The sequence below is a fragment of the Schistocerca nitens genome, chromosome 2 (assembly GCF_023898315.1).
Source record: "Schistocerca nitens isolate TAMUIC-IGC-003100 chromosome 2, iqSchNite1.1, whole genome shotgun sequence".
Taxonomy (NCBI): Eukaryota; Metazoa; Arthropoda; class Insecta; order Orthoptera; family Acrididae; genus Schistocerca; species Schistocerca nitens.
In genome coordinates, this window is record NC_064615.1 from 498,820,431 (window position 1) to 498,837,839 (window position 17,409).

A 17,409-nucleotide genomic window follows, 5' to 3' on the forward strand; every position below is an offset into this window, starting at 1 on the left:
AGTCACGAGTCCACGAGAAGAGAGACAGCCGATTCCCATCAGTTTTATGAGCGAAATCGGTGTAGTTTTAAGAGAACTATCTGCTTCCAAACTTTAACCAGTTATAGCACTCCTTGCAATAGAACCCTCTGTAAGACTTTACCATGTCTCTCTCCCTCCCGATATATCGAAAAACAGTTACTGTCTGTGTGTTGTCATTGAGTATATTACATATACCGTATTGCTCCATTGGAGCTGGAGGCCAGTGCTCGAAGTCCTTCGCGCAAATCTGCACAAAATTTTGTCATCTGTACTGGAGGAAGACCACATCCAGCGAACTATTAATCATACAAGATGACTCCTGTATTGTTCCTTCATAAGCAGTGTAAAAATCTTTCGTTTCCCTTACGGCTATCGCAGTTTTCCGTGTCAAATCCATATCTTCCCTTACGACAGGACATAGTCACTTTTATTTTCAGTTGTCGGAACACCCACATACTTTATAAGCCTGCTGCTCAATGCGAATCTATCACGCATCCCCTACTACTATTAAGTACACTGCTGGCCACCGTAAATGCAACACCAAGAAAGACAAGAGGTAGCACAACAAAATTTATTTTGTAGATAACATGTTGACCAAGTATCAAATGATTACGTTTACAGACGTCTGTGACATGTGGTTCCTGCCAGAATCAGTAGCCAGAGTAGCCGCCATTGTTGGAGATCACCGCTGCCACACGTCTCGGCATTGAGTCAAAGAGACGTTGGATGTGTTCTTGGGTTACAGCAGCCCAAGCAGCTTCCACACGTTGCCAAATATCATTTGGTGTGGCAGCTGGGGATGTAATCTGGGTCACTCGTGGAGCAAGCATGGACCACATGTTTTCTATCGGCGAAAGATCCGGAGAGCGAGCCGGCCAGGGAAGCAATTCAATCTGGTTATTGACGAAGAACCTTTGGACAATGCGTGCCACGTGTGGTCGCGCATTATCCTGTTGAAATATGGCTGTGGCCGAGCCCTGAAGGTAAGGAAGGACAACTGGCTCCAGCACCTCGGATATGTAGCGCCGGCTATTTAAAGTACCGGCAATGCGTACTAGAGGCGTGCGAGAGTAATATCCAATACCGCCCCATACCATAATACCCGGTGCAAGACCAGTGTGGCGGTGCATAATGCAGCTGTCCAGCATCCTCTCTCCACGGTGTCTCCACACTCGAATCCGACCATCGTGGTGCTGCAGACAGAAGCGTGCCTCGTCAGTAAAGACAACGTCATTCCATTCTGCCGTCCACATCCGTCTGTCATCACACCATTGGCGACGGAGACGTCTGTGGTTCTGCGTCAACGGTAGACGAAGCAATGGACGTCTTGCGGACAGACCACTCTGCTGTAAACGGCGTCGAATGGTACGCGCAGACACTGGATGATGCGTTACAGACGCAATGTGCTGTGCTATGGTTCGGAATGTCACTGAGCGATCCGTCACTGCCATGCGCACAATTTGCCTATCAGCACGTGCAGTGGTGCACCGAGGTGAATGCGATCGACCACGTCGGTCCGCCGTACCCTCCTGCATCCAACGGTCACATATCCGCATTACAGTTGTTTGGTTTCGTCCAATACGACTAGCGATTTCTCTGTATGATAATCCACAATCTCGGTAAGCCACTATCCTTCCTCTGTCGAACTCGGATACTTGATCAAAAGATGTTCGCTGTTGTCTACGAGGCATAACTGATCGTCTTGTGAAACAACCACAAGGTAAACACACGTGCCGAACGTACACTCGTCGAAATCGCCAAGCCTTAAATGGCGCTATGAGGTGGCGCCACAGGCGCGCGTGATGTGCGTCTGCGCTGAAATTCTAATCAGTTGTATATCTCATCGCTGCAAACTCATGGTGTAAATTTCACTTGATTCGGATGCTTCCTTCAGGGTGTTGCATTTACGGTGGCCAGCAGTGTATAATACCTCACCAATAACTGAATGTTGGCGATACGAAACAATACTGAGCGAAAATCAGCGATGGGCGGACATGTCTCATAAGTTTTTTCCTTGCGTGTGGTACCACTGTGTCATAGAAAGAGAGGCGTAACCATCTTGGAACCCACCCGATGCAAAGAACACGATTGCAGTGGCCATGATACTGTCACATGCAGTCTTGTTTCTACAGGTGCTCACAAGTATCGCTAACGATATGCACAGACAAAAACATACAGAAAACGGAGTCAACGTGCTGCAAATGTAGAATATGCAGTTAGAGGCGACTGGATGCATTCGAGTACAGTGGTATACAATGCCGCCCAACCAGAAAAATATTGCGTTTGCGCCAGGTGTTGGTAGCTGTACTACATTAACAAGCAATTTTAGAACACGGAACGAGAAGCAATGTCATGTCCGCATGAATAGAAGTGACACAAACCGGTAAAATTACGAAAAATGACGGTAAATACGTATAAATTGAGGGAATATACGCCTAAATGCAGGGAAACTGAGGGAGCACTTGCATGTCTTCTGACTGATGCAGAACAATTCTTCAACATGGGAACCCAAGAGGAATACGGGAAAACGTTGAGGTGGACGCACTAGGAACCAGGGAAACAGACTTTTATTTTTCATCGAGGCAACGTTCTACTATATGTCTATCGAGGTAATAGTGATACACGTGAGTTGACTGCTGGCTTTGATGCTTTCCTGGAAAAAAAGAGAACCATCTGCCTCTAAACGTACTTGCAAATGTGGTAAAGGATGACAGAGAGTGGATGATCGGTTGAGATGGCGTTGTAACGAGGTAGGATTTAATGGTAGACTGATGATCCATTCCAGAGAGAGAGGGACTTGTTGCTGCAGATCATCGGACTATTTTTTCCGTTGTTTTTTCGGGATGCATCAGTTGTGTGATATAACCAGCGTATTCTGTGTGTGACTCAGCGCACTGTCTGCTTGTGATCATTATCAGCAAACCTCTCAGTCATCAGAAGACTTCCATTCTGTTTCGACACATTCCTCTAGACGAACGAAGATTTATGCGACGTACTCCATTCCCCTGCCGCATCTTGGGCATAAAATCGAGTCCTCAGTTTCATAACTGCGGCAATTCTAAGTTAGCGACAGGAGATTGTGAGGTACTACAATCCCCGTGTATACATCTGCTCGGCAGATGTCTTGTTTACGGGGTTAGTGGTGGCATGACGGGTAATTACACATGTCAAACATCGTTGCTACGCGTCTGTCTCTTTCTTTGTAAGAGGCATTCCCCGTTACTAACGATCATTTTATATAGGACTGAAGCGAGCACATTGTAATTTCTGAACTATGATCTGATGTGAACGTTGGGGGCCATACACCTCTGGAAAGCTATATTGTACACTGTATATGTATCACACGGAATCGATGTTTTAAGGAGGTAGTCTTTCATTTTACAGTCTGTCACCATAGTTTATCGTAGAGAAACCTGCAAGGAAAATGTATGTCATGCGCTGGAAATATGTTTCTTACATTGGGATAGTATCTAAATCTAAAATCGTAGTGAGTTTTAGGTGCAGAAACTTGTAACCTTGGGAGTGCTTGTGTTTATGTTCTCTCTGACCAATACCTTCTTGGTAATAATCCCAGACACTAGAACAATACTTCAGAGTTGATAGCGCAGTTGATTTACGTAAAATGCTGCAAACTCCGGCCGTCTGGAGCTCCATCATACATAAAAATCACCCATTTCTTGTTCTTAACCGTCTGTTATATCATCACAACAGTCCACTATACACCGATAAGTGGTGCTAACGTCTTCGACATTCGCGCATCTGGAGAAGTCTTGTGTTCTTGGATGGGTGCAGGATAGCAGTTACATCTTCGGTTCGCACTGTTCCTCCACAAAACATGTAATGTTGCGGTCTACTTCTGGCCAGCTGCAGGGAACGTTGATAAAAGACAATACGAGGAGATCTTTCGGTCTCTAGCTTTATCGTAAGAATACGAGAATGCTCTGTGACTCCCATCCACATAGAGAAAGATCGAAAATTACGCACTACGATCGAAGTTGTAGGGATATGTAGGTCACTGTCTGGTATACTTTGGTGCATATGTTCGAGAATTAACAATGAATGAACGTGCTGCTCAGTCATCTATTTACATTCACAATGATATTCGCAAAGTAGTGGAGGGGCTGATTAGCGACGATACAGAAAATGGGGGGCATTCTGCCGCATCATTGGTGAGTGTCGAAATTGCGGTTTAATTGCTAAAATTGATCACACAGTCAACTGCGATGCTTATTTTTACAGTATACCGATGGTGTCTTTACCACCCCATCTGTCCACTGGTACGCTGTTGATTACCACATAATGATTGACTGACATCGCTTGTTTGAGATGGAGAAAGAGTCTTGGTGGAGGGGGCAACACCTTACAGGGATGGCCAACACTGAAACAGTGATCGCGTATTTGGCAACAGTATGAGGAACCAATCAAATGGGACACAGCGCTATCAGCTATCCTGTCACTGTGAATGATGAGTTTAAATGTAGAGGTCGTGAATCACCTTTGGACATCAGTTTGGAAATGGTCCACAATGCCTCAAACTCTTCCAGTTTCCTCATGTTGTGACTGTCTTTTATTTAAAATCATCCAGTGTGTGTGGCGTGTTATGGTAGTCGGAGTAACAAGATGATTTACACCGCGCAATGTCTAGTTTTCTGTGAGAGCCAATGAATCAAAACATGTTAATGTCAGTTTAGAGCCCGACACAGACCTCAGAGTCGTGGCAGGTGTATCAAACAACAAAACATGGACTCTCTCTTGCGACTGATAATCTGTGGGACATGGCCCTTGTACAATACAGGCAATGAAACTTTACACTGGTCTGTACAAGTGACGTTGATCACTGGCTGCCTGCTCCAATGGATCAAAACCTGTATATTTAATAGGATCGCCACAAGGTGATAGAATGTCTGGCTGATAGATGTGAATGGGCCCTGATGGATGCGGATCTGCTTCGGACTGTAGTACCTGTATGATGTTGAGTCTCCCTAATTTTCCCAATAAGAAACACCACCATAACTGTTAGTACTGTCTTTATACTGCCTCGTGTTGCAGGAGCAGGCTTTGTTTGGCAATGACCTTACACATCGTACACAGTTGGTGGAGCTACAACAACATGTTCCCAAATTGTTCAAATGGCTCTGAGCACTACGGGACTTAACTTCTGAGGTCATCAGTCCAACATGTTCCCATTTCCACCCAGTGGTCAAAACACAGTCTTATAGCATTAACTCAGCTCACTCTGTTTCTACATGGTTGAAGAATGTGGTGGATATAGCTCTCTCCGACTTCAGCTCAGTTCCGACATAAATTGGTATAATCACGCGCGCAAAGCTACAGGGATTGTGGGGCAGAGTTTAATGAGCAGTTAGAAGATGCACAAGGACTATTTAAAACGACATTAGTAATTTTACTGTAACAGATAAATTCGAAAAAGGTTACTCGTTTCAAGATATGAGTTTGCCACGAATATGATTCACTGGTGGCTGTAATCATTAAACGTCTTCTCCATAGGACCCAACCGTCAACGGCCTTGCCGCAGTGGTAACAGCGGTTCCCGTCAGATCACCAAAGTTAAGCACTGTCGGGCTGGGCTAGCACTTGGATGGGTGACCATCGGGTCTGCCGAGCACTGTTGGCAAGTGGGGTGCACTGAGCCCTAGTGAGGCAAACTGAGGAGCTACTTGATTGAGAAGTAGCGGCTCTGATCTTGGAAACTGACATATGGCCAGGGGAGCGGTGTGCTGACCACGTGCCACTCCATGTCCGCATTCAGTGATGCCTGTGGGTGAGGAAGACACGGCGGCCGGTCGGTACCGTTGGGCCTTCATGGTCTGTTTAGGAGGAGTTTAGTTTAGTTTTCCATAGGACCCAACACAAGTGTGTTGTTGAATGGAAAGACTTTGTTCCAAATCGCACACAGTACTTCTACTAGAAAGCTTAACACTAGAGATCCAAAATGCCAGTATACATTTCTTACGACCTCAATCAACACACCATGTACTGTATGTGATCATTCTCAATAACCATCACCCATAACTCAATGAATATATTGTAGAACCTTTGATGTGGTATCGAGGCAGAATGTGTTACAAATACTGGAGAAGTATCTAGCGGCGAGATGAGGGAGTTGCAAGTACCGGCTTCATACTACATTCCTTATCCGAAACACTTTTTAAATTCAGTGATTTTATTACGAGCTTTCACCGTCGGCGACGTGTACTAGCACTGTCGGTCTGTTAATACTCACTCCAGCGATCGCCGTCGATATTCAACGGCGAGATATTTGTGTGGGAAAACCACTTCTTTCGGAAATAATGCCATACCTCGCTTTATAGGGCTTGTATAGTTTTCAACATGGACATCGTTACTGATACCTGTGAGACCTGTAGAAGCTAGACTGCATGTGACAGTAACACGGCCGTTGCGATCGTGTTTTTAATATCGGGCGGCTTGTAAGACGATTACACGTCTCTTTTTAAGACACAGTGGTAGCAGACGCAAGGAAAACATGTCCACCCATCGCTGATTTTCGCTCAGTATTGTTTCGTTATGCACAGAAAATATCAAATGTAAGCATGCAGATGGTAATTGGTTTCGATGCAATGGAAGAGACACATGGTAGAAACTTATAGGAGATTCTGTTACAAGCCAGACTCTCACGATTTGTTTTGTAAACATCTATATGATATAGCATCACAATGGTAGAACGAGACTTGCAATAGTGTACAAAAAAGCTATGTCCTCTTGAATTATAGCCTCTTGTTTTCAAACGTAAAATGATTGTGTTTGTTTTTGACTTGTGGCCTATTGGCGTGAAAGACTGTATGCCCTAAAGATATTTCATGTGTCTGAAATGTTTGTAATATACACGTAATCATCTGTGATTAGCGACCGTGCACTTCGCTGGATGTTCCAAAATAATGAGATGCAAATTGTATCCTGCAGTCATAAAAACTATACCGCTTTTGCTCATAAAACTAAAAGAAAATGGATTGTGCCTATTTTCGTGGAAACAGGACATTTTTTTCATCGAGATTGTGTTTTCCTTTTTGTAATAGTTGCTTTACTAAAGGTGTCGCATTGATTTTAAACACAGTCCAGTGCTCAGAACGGCATGTGGCCGAGTTCCGTAAGATGTCGCAGCTGTCCCTGCCCCTTCTGACATACAACCCACGGTGTGGATAGCCCTCATTTATCACTGCTTTGTTCTGAGGGATGCCGGCATCATGCTCTATTGTATGTGTAGCTGACTGCCCGGCAGTGTGCTCGCAGGAGTGCATTATACTGAAGACACTACGGTGTGAGGCTGCGGTCGCTTTACGCAGAAGGCTTCCTGTTTCGCAAGCAGCCGACTTTTGAAAAAGTCATCTGGAGCATTCTCTGGAATTTCGTTGTTGTTCCAGAGGGGTCCAGTCCTTCTGAGAAATACGTTTAATTGATTGCAAGAAAGAGTTGCGTTGACATTAAATACAATTGTTCTCCATAGCAGGACAGTGGGTTGCTGGGTGCGAGGGGGGGGGGGAGCGTGTCTAAAGGGGGTGGTCACTGGACCCCGCCACACTTTGACCATGGAGGCGAAATAGTGTGGGTGCTCTGGCGCTACATTTTATACAATGAAGTTGCACTTGCGGGAGCTGTCCTTCTATTAAGCCAGCCGTTGCGACCGAGTGGTTCCAGGCGCTTCAGTCTGGAACCGCGCGACCGCTACGGTCGCAGGTTCGAATCCTGCCTCCGGGCCGGCCGAAGTGGCCGAGCGGTTCTAGGCGCGATGGGGACTGATGACCACAGCAGTTAAGTCCCATAGTGCTCAGAGCCATTTTGAACTTGCCTCCGGCATGGGTGTGTGTGTGATGTCCTTAGGTTAGTTAGGTTGAAGTAGTTCTAAGTTCCAGGGGACTGATGACAAAATGGTTCAAATGGCTCTGAGCACTATGGGGACTTAACTTCTGAGATCATCAGTCCCCTAGAACTTAGAACTACTTAAACCTAACTACCTAAGGACATCACACACATCCATGCCCGAGGCAGTATTCGAACCTGCGACCGTAGCGGTCGCGCGGTTCCAGACTGTAGTGCCTAGAACCGCTCGGTCACCCCGGCCGGCGACTGATGACATCAGATGTTAAATCCCATAGTGCTCAGAGCCATTTGAACTATTTGATATCCTATTGTTTAGTTGACTATACACACTAATGTGTTGCCATAGGAGCGTCGCCTCAAAGTGGCCAGATGGTGGAAGGGCCGAGTGCGGCCAGCGGCCTCAGAAAGGTGGCAGAAAAACAGCAGAGGGCGGAAAGCCTAGTGCAGGCAAGCCAGCACGTGCCACGAGGCACTCGGCGGAGCAGATGGCCGTTTGTAAAAGTCTGGTCTCCCAGGAAACGCTCAAAGCAAACCACAAACAATGAGAAGAGTCACTCTTCTAGTACTTAAGTCGGCGTTGTGCCTTTTGTATTAAATCCCGACGTAATTTCTGTGTGTATCCTCCCCATAGGTGGATGGTGGGAGGAAGGGGGAAGGTTGGTGTGACGTAAGGGGGGAGGGGGGGTAAGGGGCCCTCGATTATCGGCAGTTTGTGATTGTACGAGGGTGGTTTAAAAAGTTCTCGGAATCACCGAGAGACGTCAGCGCTAGCGCAACGAGTTCTTCACATGATATTCATTGGACTGTTGCCGCTCAACACATGCCACGTCTGTGCTCTTGGAAGAGAGCTGTAGCGGTGACGTGGCTCTGTTGTTCCCGCGTAGTGATTTGCAAAGATGGAATAAATCGAGATTCGAGCAGTGATTAAGTACTTCGTAAACAAAGGTATGAAAGCAAAGCATACTCACGCCGTTTTCCAGAATACACTGTGGGACTCTGGTCCTTCATATTCAACTGTTGCCAAGTGGACAAATGAATTTAAATTTAGTCGGGAGAGCTTACATGATGATCTGCGCACTGGTCGGCCAAGATGTGTTACTATTCCAGAAATCATTGCAAAAGTGCACAAAATGGTCATGGACGATCGCCGATTTAATGTGCATGAAATTGCTCATGCTTACCATAATGATTTGAAAGGGTATATCAAATTTTAACTGAAGAATGAGAAATGAAAAAATTAACTGCAAGATGGGTGCCACAACTCTTGACGCGCCCCACACACATGTGCCGTCACCATAGCAAAATTACAAATCTCCACCTTGCTGCACTCGCTGGACAGCGTGTCTAAGACGTTCAGCCTGACGGGGTTGCCTCCAAACACGTCGCTGACGATTGTCTGGTTGAAGGCATATGTCACACTCATCGGTGAAGAGAACGTGATGCTAATCCTGAGCAGTCGATTCGGCATGTTGTTGGGCCCATCTGTGCCGCGCTGCATGCTGTCGTGGCATCATGCAGCCTATTGCGCACAGTTTGAGTCGCAACACTACGTCCGTGGCTGTACGAAAAGAATTTTCAACATGGCGTCATTGTTGTCAGGGTTCCTACCCTCTCCGCCTAATAACCGCTGTTCATACATGGTTGTTTATATCCTTGGGCGGGTTTAGTGACATCTCTGAACAGTCAAAGGGACTGTGTCTGTGATACAATATTCACAGCCAACGTCTATCTTCAGGAGTTCTGGGAAGCGGGCTGACCCAAAACCTTTTTTGATGTGTGTATAAAGGGAATAATCTGGAAGGAACTTCCTCAGTTTTTCTTTAAACTTGGGTATGTTCCCAACCAGTTCTTTAATTATAGGAGGAAGGACATTAAAAATCTAGGCGCCACTGTAAAAAACTGTGCACCTGCACTTTTGCTCTGTTAATATACACCCCAGCAATCACTGTCTATATTCAGTGTCATGGTATTTGTGTGGAAAAAAAGCACTTCATTCAGATGCAATGCCATACCTCGCTTTATAAAGCCAGTATAGTTTTTAACACGGATACTTGTGAGCACCTGTAGAACCAAGGCCGCTTGTGACAGTAACATAGTTGCTGCGGTCGTGCTTTTAACATCTGGTGGCTTGTAAGACGATTGCGCCTCTCTTTCTAAGACACAGTTGTAGCACTCGCAAGAAAAACTTATGAGACATGTCCACCCATCGCTGATTTTCTCTCAATGTTGTTTCGTATTCAGTGATTGGTGAAGTATTATACTTGGTATTAGGGGATGTGTGATAGATTCGCCTTGAGCAGCAGTCTTATAAAGTATGTGTGTGTTCCAGTAAGTGCAAAAAAATGACTATATCCCGTCGTAAGGGAAGGTATGGATTGGGCATGAAAAACTGCGATGGCCGCAAAGGGAATGAAAGATTTTTTTACTTGCAAAATTATGTCAAGTCATATGTATGGTATAGATATTTATATTTCCAGTGCCACAGCGGTCTGCGTGTGGTATTTCCGATACTTCTCTCATTGACGAATGTCATCCAATTGAGACCGCAGTCGTAATATTTAACTGTAAGTATGCTGAGAAAAGATATGTGGCCAGTTTCCTAGGACGATTCTGCCTGGTGTGCGAGGAATATGTGGCGGCGGTGGCCTGTGGTGGGAACAATTACGTTCCTGGCTTACGACCAGGAGCAGTCTGAATGGAAAGACCGGTTGGGGTGCAGGAATATAGTTGATCTAACTGTGTCGCCCTGTAGAGGGCTGGGTAACAAACTAATACTCAGTATGTGTTAGGACAGCCTTCGTGATTGTGGGTGTTCACCGTGGAAATTTGAGAAGATTCAATATGGACGCGAGTTTGCGCTGGACCATTATTCCTCCCATGTAAACTGTGCGGTTGACTACTTCTGGGCATTTCTTCTCTTTATTTGGTTGAGAGAACATCGATTGTGGTGTGTGTTGTATGCATCTATCAGGTGAAAGACGGGTGGAAGACATGACACCGACATCTATATTCACGAGAGGAATTATCAATTTCCTCTATTTTTTCGAGTTTTAACCTAAAGATCTTCGCAGAAGAGGTAAGTTTTTAGAACTTAGTGGTTCACGGCATGTTCCACCTCGCTGCACCTCGCTAAAGTTAGGGTTTTCTAGAGATATAATTTCCGGTCTATATCTTTGGAATTATACTGTGAAACGATACTGCTGTGAAAGCGATATTGCTGTGTGCTTGATACCGAAAGTATCACGTAAATGGCATGATATTCTGGTATACCATGTGAAAATACATATGTTCTTGTAAGCCCAGAGTCAGGAGATGGGTGTAGAAAGTAAGCAAGTAAGCAGGTCGGGGACAGAAATTGTATCGCCTTTGTACAATGTTCGGAGACTGACCTCGATGTGCTGATGGCGCTCTGGTCATGCATCGGGCCAGTGTGTGTGCGGGTGCAGATGGCTTGTGACCATCGGCTGCAGTGGATGACCTACCGAGGTCTTGGGAAATATCCAGTGCTGCAATGAGTATATACGGTACTTGTGCTTATCTATCTGTCTTTGCAGTATATGTATGAGTGTCTGATGGTTGATAGCTATGTGCAGGATACTGAAGCGATGGTTTTCAGTGGCGCAGGATACGAATTGTGTATTTACTATGTCGATATGGTATGTGGTGATATAGCCGGATTGGAGATTGGTTTCACACTGAAATATTCACGCTTTCCTCAACAGTTTAAGCTTATCTGTTATTGATATTTTAGAACTCGTGACTGTTAACTGACTGTAAATAAGTTATATAAAACTGCAACCAGTCATTTGTTTGAATAATTATGTTTTATTAGATGAAGCGGTTTCCGAACCTTTTCAGGTTATCTTCAGATGCTTTCTGGAGGTTACATTATTATTTCTAACATGATGCTGGGTGTCGGCTCTGTGACAAAAAGATGGAACACGCTTTAATGTATCGCCATGACTATTGTTTATCTGTCAATATGGATGTAAATTTAGTTTTTTACTTACTGCAACAGTATGGTTTTTTTCATTAGTGTCCATCTGTCTGCTTCCATTTTGAAGGTCCATTAATTCCAAGTAAGAGGTGGTGGTTGGATGACTTAGGTTAGCAGAGGTAGCCCAATTGACCTATTTTCCTGGCAAAATTTTGCCGCCATTTGTTAGGGAGGGGAGGGGATATGGCAGGGTGTTAGGTTATTGCAGGTAGCCCAATTCACCTATTTTCCTGCCACTTGCTGGGGAAATTCTAATATAGGTAACACGCATTTTGCTGACTGATCTATCACCATACTGGTATAGCTCCCACATGTCTTTATGAATTTATATGAGCGCATTTTCACTCCACTTGTGGGTTGCAGTATTTACTCGGAGACGATGGGGCTTAACAGGATAGAGTAGTATGGAGAGCTGAATCAAACTAGTCTTTGGGCTGAAGACCACTATAACAACAAAAACATATCTGTGACAAAGTGATTACTGGACAGTTATCAGCTTCGAGTTCGTTATTTGCTATTCGCTCTTTGAGATAGGTAGTCAGAAACGGTTAGCACTCACTGGAAGAACGCAGTTGCTCAAAATTAAATTATGTCTGTGTGTGGGAGCAGAATGCCCTTCTGCAAGTACCGCTCCATTCAGCGTTGCACTGATTACAGCACTGCACACTATATTGTTAGGGCATCGCGTCTGGGTACAGCACCTCATAGTTTGGGAATTGCGTTTTGGTACAGCAGAGCACACCACAAAATTCGGACATTGTGTACAGGTAAAGTGGCGTGTATAACATAGTTTGGGTACCGTGTTTGGGTGCAGCAGACTGTACAACGTAGTCTGGACATTGGCTCTGTGCACTACATAGTCTGGGCATTGCATCCGAGTACAGTGCTGTGAACCACATAGTCCGGGCATTTCATCCAGGTACTCCACTATCGGTCTGTAAGGGTAGCTGGATGGAGTGGTACTTGCAGCAGAGTTGTCTCCTCCCTCCTACAAACATCTTATAAGGTGCACCCATACATACTTTAATTTTGGGCAACTGCATTCTTTCAGCAAGTGCTGACTGTTTCTGGTTACCAACCTCGAAGAGTGAAGAGTGAGACCTGATGCTGATAACCATACAGTAATCTAGTTATTTTTAGATTGTTATCCACCTGTGTAAAGAAAACGTGCTATATAGAGTGACAGAAAGGTGTGGAGGTATAGCAAGAAGTAGGTTACCTCTATGACAACTCCCTCTTCTGATGGTAACTTCAGTTATCCTAATTGATTTTACTTTCAATTGGGATAACTAATTTTACTGTACTGATAAAGAACTGTGAAGCCCAACAACAACTGAAAATGTGTGAACTGTGTAAAGGATCCCTGGTCCCGTACTCGAAGATAAGCACATTTTACACATACAGGTCGAAGATGGGAGAAAGATCGATTCTCAAACATCGAGTGCGCCCAGCGAATGATAGATTACATTAGAATAGATTAGTACTTGTTCCACAGATCATGAATACGACACTTCGTAATTATGTGGAACGTGTCAGGTTAATAAAAGGTGTCTATACAAGATATTATATTACACAAAATGTTACATGACACTCATTTTTTTGTGGGGGTTGGGAAATTACCCACATACTATATCCCAAAATGAGTAGAAGGAGTTGCCATTAAGAAATTATTTTAATTTCCTTTCAAATGCTATATGGCTATCTATCCGTCAGACTTTTGATGCTATTAGGTAAGTGACCAAAGACTTTTGTGGCAGCATAATTTACCCCCTTCTGAGCCAAAGTTAGATTTAACCTTGAGTAGTGAAGATCATCCTTTCTCTTAGTGTTGTAGCCATGTACACTGCTATTATTTTTGAATTCGTTTGGATTGTTAATAACACATTTCATAAGTGAATATATATATTGTGAGGCTACAGTGAAGATCCGTAGCTCTTTAAATAAGTGTCTGCAGGATGATCTTGGATGAGCTCCAGCAATTATTCTGATTACACGCTTTTGTGCAATGAACACTCTTTTACTCAATGATGAGTTACCCCAGAATATGATGCTATACAAAAGCAGAGAATGAAAATAGGCGTGGTAAGTTAATTTACTCAGATGTATATCGCCAAAATTTGTAATGACCCTAATAGCATAAGTAGCTGAACTCAAACGTTTCAGCAGATCCTCAGTGTGTTTTTTCCAGTTCAACTCCTCATCAATGTATACACCTAGAAATTTTGAATATTCTACCTTAGCTACCGATTTCTGATCGAAACCTATATTTATTAATGGGATCATTCGATTTACTGTGTGGAACTGCAAATACAGTGTTTTGTCAAAGTTTAATGAGAGCCCATTTGCAGAGAACCACTTAATGATTTTCTGAAAAACATTGTTAACAATTTCACCAGTTAATTCTTGTCTGTTTGGTGTGATAGCTGTACTTGTATCATCGGCAAAAAGTACCAGCTTTGTATCTTCGTGAATATAGAATGGCAAGTCATTAAATGTATATTAAGAACAGCAGAGGACCCAAGACCGAACCTTGCGGCACCCCATTCTTGATTGTTCCCCAGTTTGAGAAATCACCAGTTTTTTGCATATTATGTGAACTGTTTATTTCAACTTTCTGCACTCTTCCAGTTAGGAATGATTTAAACCATTTGAGCACTGTCCTATTCATACCACAGTACTTGAGCTTATCTAGAAGTACTCCATGATTTACACAATCAAAAGCCTTTGACAGATCACAAAAAATCCCAACAGGTGACTTCCGGTTACTCAGAGCATTTAATATTTCATTAGTGAAAGTATATATAGCATTTTCCGTTGAAAAACCCTTCTGTAAACCAAACTGACATTTTGTTAAAACTTTATTTTTACAAAGTTGTGAAGCTACTCTACAATACATTACTTTTTCAAGAATTTTGGATAAGGCAGTCAGAAGACAGATTGGGCAGTAGCTGTTGACATCAGACTTATCCCCTTTTTTATGCAGTGGTTTAACAATGGCATACTCCAGTCTTTTTGAGAAAATACCCTGCTTCGGAGAGCTATTACATATGTGGCTAAGAATCCCACTTATTTCATGGGAACAAGCTCTTATTATTCTGCTGGAAATGCCATCAATTCCATGTGAGGTTTTATTCTTGAGAGAGTTTATTATCTTCCTAATCTCTGAAGGAGAGGTGGGTGGAATTTCAATTGTATCAAATGGTGTGGGTAAGGCCTGTTCCATTAACTGCCTTGCTTCTTCTAATGAACATTTAGATCCTATTTTCTCTACAACATTTAAAAAATGATTATTCAAAATGTTTTCGACTTCCAGCTTGTTGTTTATCAAGTTTCCATTTGCTTTGATGGTGATGCTGTCATCCTGTACTCTTGGTTGCCCTGTCTCCCTTGTAATAATATTCCAAATTGTTTTGATTTTGTTATCAGAGGTATTAATCTCAGACATGATGCTCATGCTTCTGGACATTTTAATAATCTTCCTTAATGTAGCACAGTAGTTTTTATAATTTTTGGCTGTTTCTGTGTCATTACTCTTTTTTGTTGTTAGATACAGTTCCCTTTTGTGGTTACAAGATATTTTTATTCCTTTAGTAAGCCAAGGTTTTTTGCATGGTTTCTTATAATTAGATTTAACTACTTGCTTGGTGAAACAGTTTTCAAATTCTGTTACAAGTGTATCATGAAATAAGTTATATTTTAAATCAGCATTGGGTTCCTTGAACACCTCATCCCAGTCTAACTGCTGAAGATTTTCTCTGAAATTTCTAATTGTTGAGTCATTAATTGAACGTGTAACCTCCCCCTCACTTATCGACCTGAATGACAGTGAAAAATTAAACCGCGTGTACCTAATGGAAATTTGGGAAAAAGCAATCGTCACCGAAGTTAATCTGTCGGTAAAGAGGGAGGAAAGGGTTACATCGAAATGAAAGGAAAAATGCAAATGAAACTGGTGGAAATTAATTTTAAAAAGGGGTAAAGTTAATAAAGAAAGTAAATGTGCGGCCGTTACGTTAACAATTAACTAGCGGTAATTAGATATTTGAGATTTGGGGGGAATTACGGTCGCCAGTCCTAAGGACAATGACTATAGTAACTGAAAAAGAAAGGTTATTACACATTTAATTAGCACTAGAAGCGTGGCAACTGAAGGTTGACACGTGAAGTGTGAAAACTGAAAGTTTGTCAGAAATAATAAATTTCACTACACTCTGATTTAATTTAGCAAAAGAATTAATAAAACCGTAAAATCGAAAGTTAATTTAGTGACTGAAGTTAATAGTGAGCTTCCTTTCTGAAGCAAATCGAATTTCAGTGAAATACGGTTAGTCTTGGACTACCTCAACAATCATTTCAAAAGCTACTTAAATCTACGCAATTTAGAAATAAGAGATTTAACTTTGAGCCGGCCGCGGTGGTCTCGCGGTTCTAGGCGCGCAGTCCGGAACCGTGCGACTGCTACGGACGCAGGTTCGAATCCTGCCTCGGGCATGGATGTTTGTGATGTCCTTAGGTTAGTTAGGTTTAAGTAGTTCTAAGTTCTAGACTACAGCAGTTGAGTCCCATAGTGCTCAGAGCCATTTAACTTTGAACTTGAATTAAATGATTCTGAACAATTAACAATAGTAAAATTTAGTACATACCAACCTGAGTTGTAGTCACAGGTAAGCTAAAATATGGTAACAAAACTCGCACTCATAATTTGTGCTTGTGTAATCTAAATATTGTAGCCAGCTATGAATACTTTAACTGATCTTTGAAATTAAAGCAGTGAAATAGAATAATATTGCTTTAATGCTGGCGTTTGAATTTCAACGACACTCGGGTTCATTCCGGAAAAGGAAGGGACCCTGCTTGGTAATGCAATTGGGACAATGAGCAACAAAGGTACATGCTACATTGCTGTAATTTTGTGATTTGAACAGTTTTAAAAGCTGAGGTCTGCCATACAGTTCTAAAACTTTACGTGCTTCCGGTCTTCCTTGTTGGTTGATTGAAGGTTTGGAGCCGTCGATCGAGGAGGTGGCGACAATCACTCATTGTCGGCCGTCGCTGTTGCACAAGCTGGATGTTGGCGCGCCTCCTTCTCGACACGGTCACCAGGCGAAACGGGCTCTTGATATGCGCCAGCTAATGCTTCCTGTCCGCGACACCGTGTCAGAAACTATCATAGCAAGTCGAGCGCAATTACATGCTGCCAAACCCCGAAAGCGCGGCAACTCGCGGGAGCGTCACACTACACATCTGCTCCACTGCACTACCCCAGCCAGACTCTCTCTCTGCCCGCGCTCCACGCGACAGAGTTAACACTACCAAAGATCCTAAACACTTTGGTTCTCCACACGACCTATCCATGTATTCGTTCGATAGCATAGTTTTCCCTAGGCCAGACCCAGTGTATAAATACAAATAACATTCGCAAAACAAACCAATTATAAATCGACATAAATACATATATATACAAATAGTAAAATAATTACAATATACAAAGACACAGAAACGTCATATATTCAGGTAACAACATAAGGAAAAAA

The 17,409-nt window shown here is 43.2% G+C and overlaps 1 protein-coding gene and 1 pseudogene across 1 annotated transcript in view; both read left to right on the forward strand.

Annotated features, from left to right (window-relative positions):
* Positions 1 to 17,409, forward strand: part of LOC126236466 (NAD-dependent protein deacylase sirtuin-5, mitochondrial-like) — a 126,132-nt gene that overhangs the window by 20,922 nt on the left and 87,801 nt on the right. The window lies entirely within an intron of this gene.
* Positions 5,539 to 5,656, forward strand: LOC126237919 (5S ribosomal RNA; annotated as a pseudogene).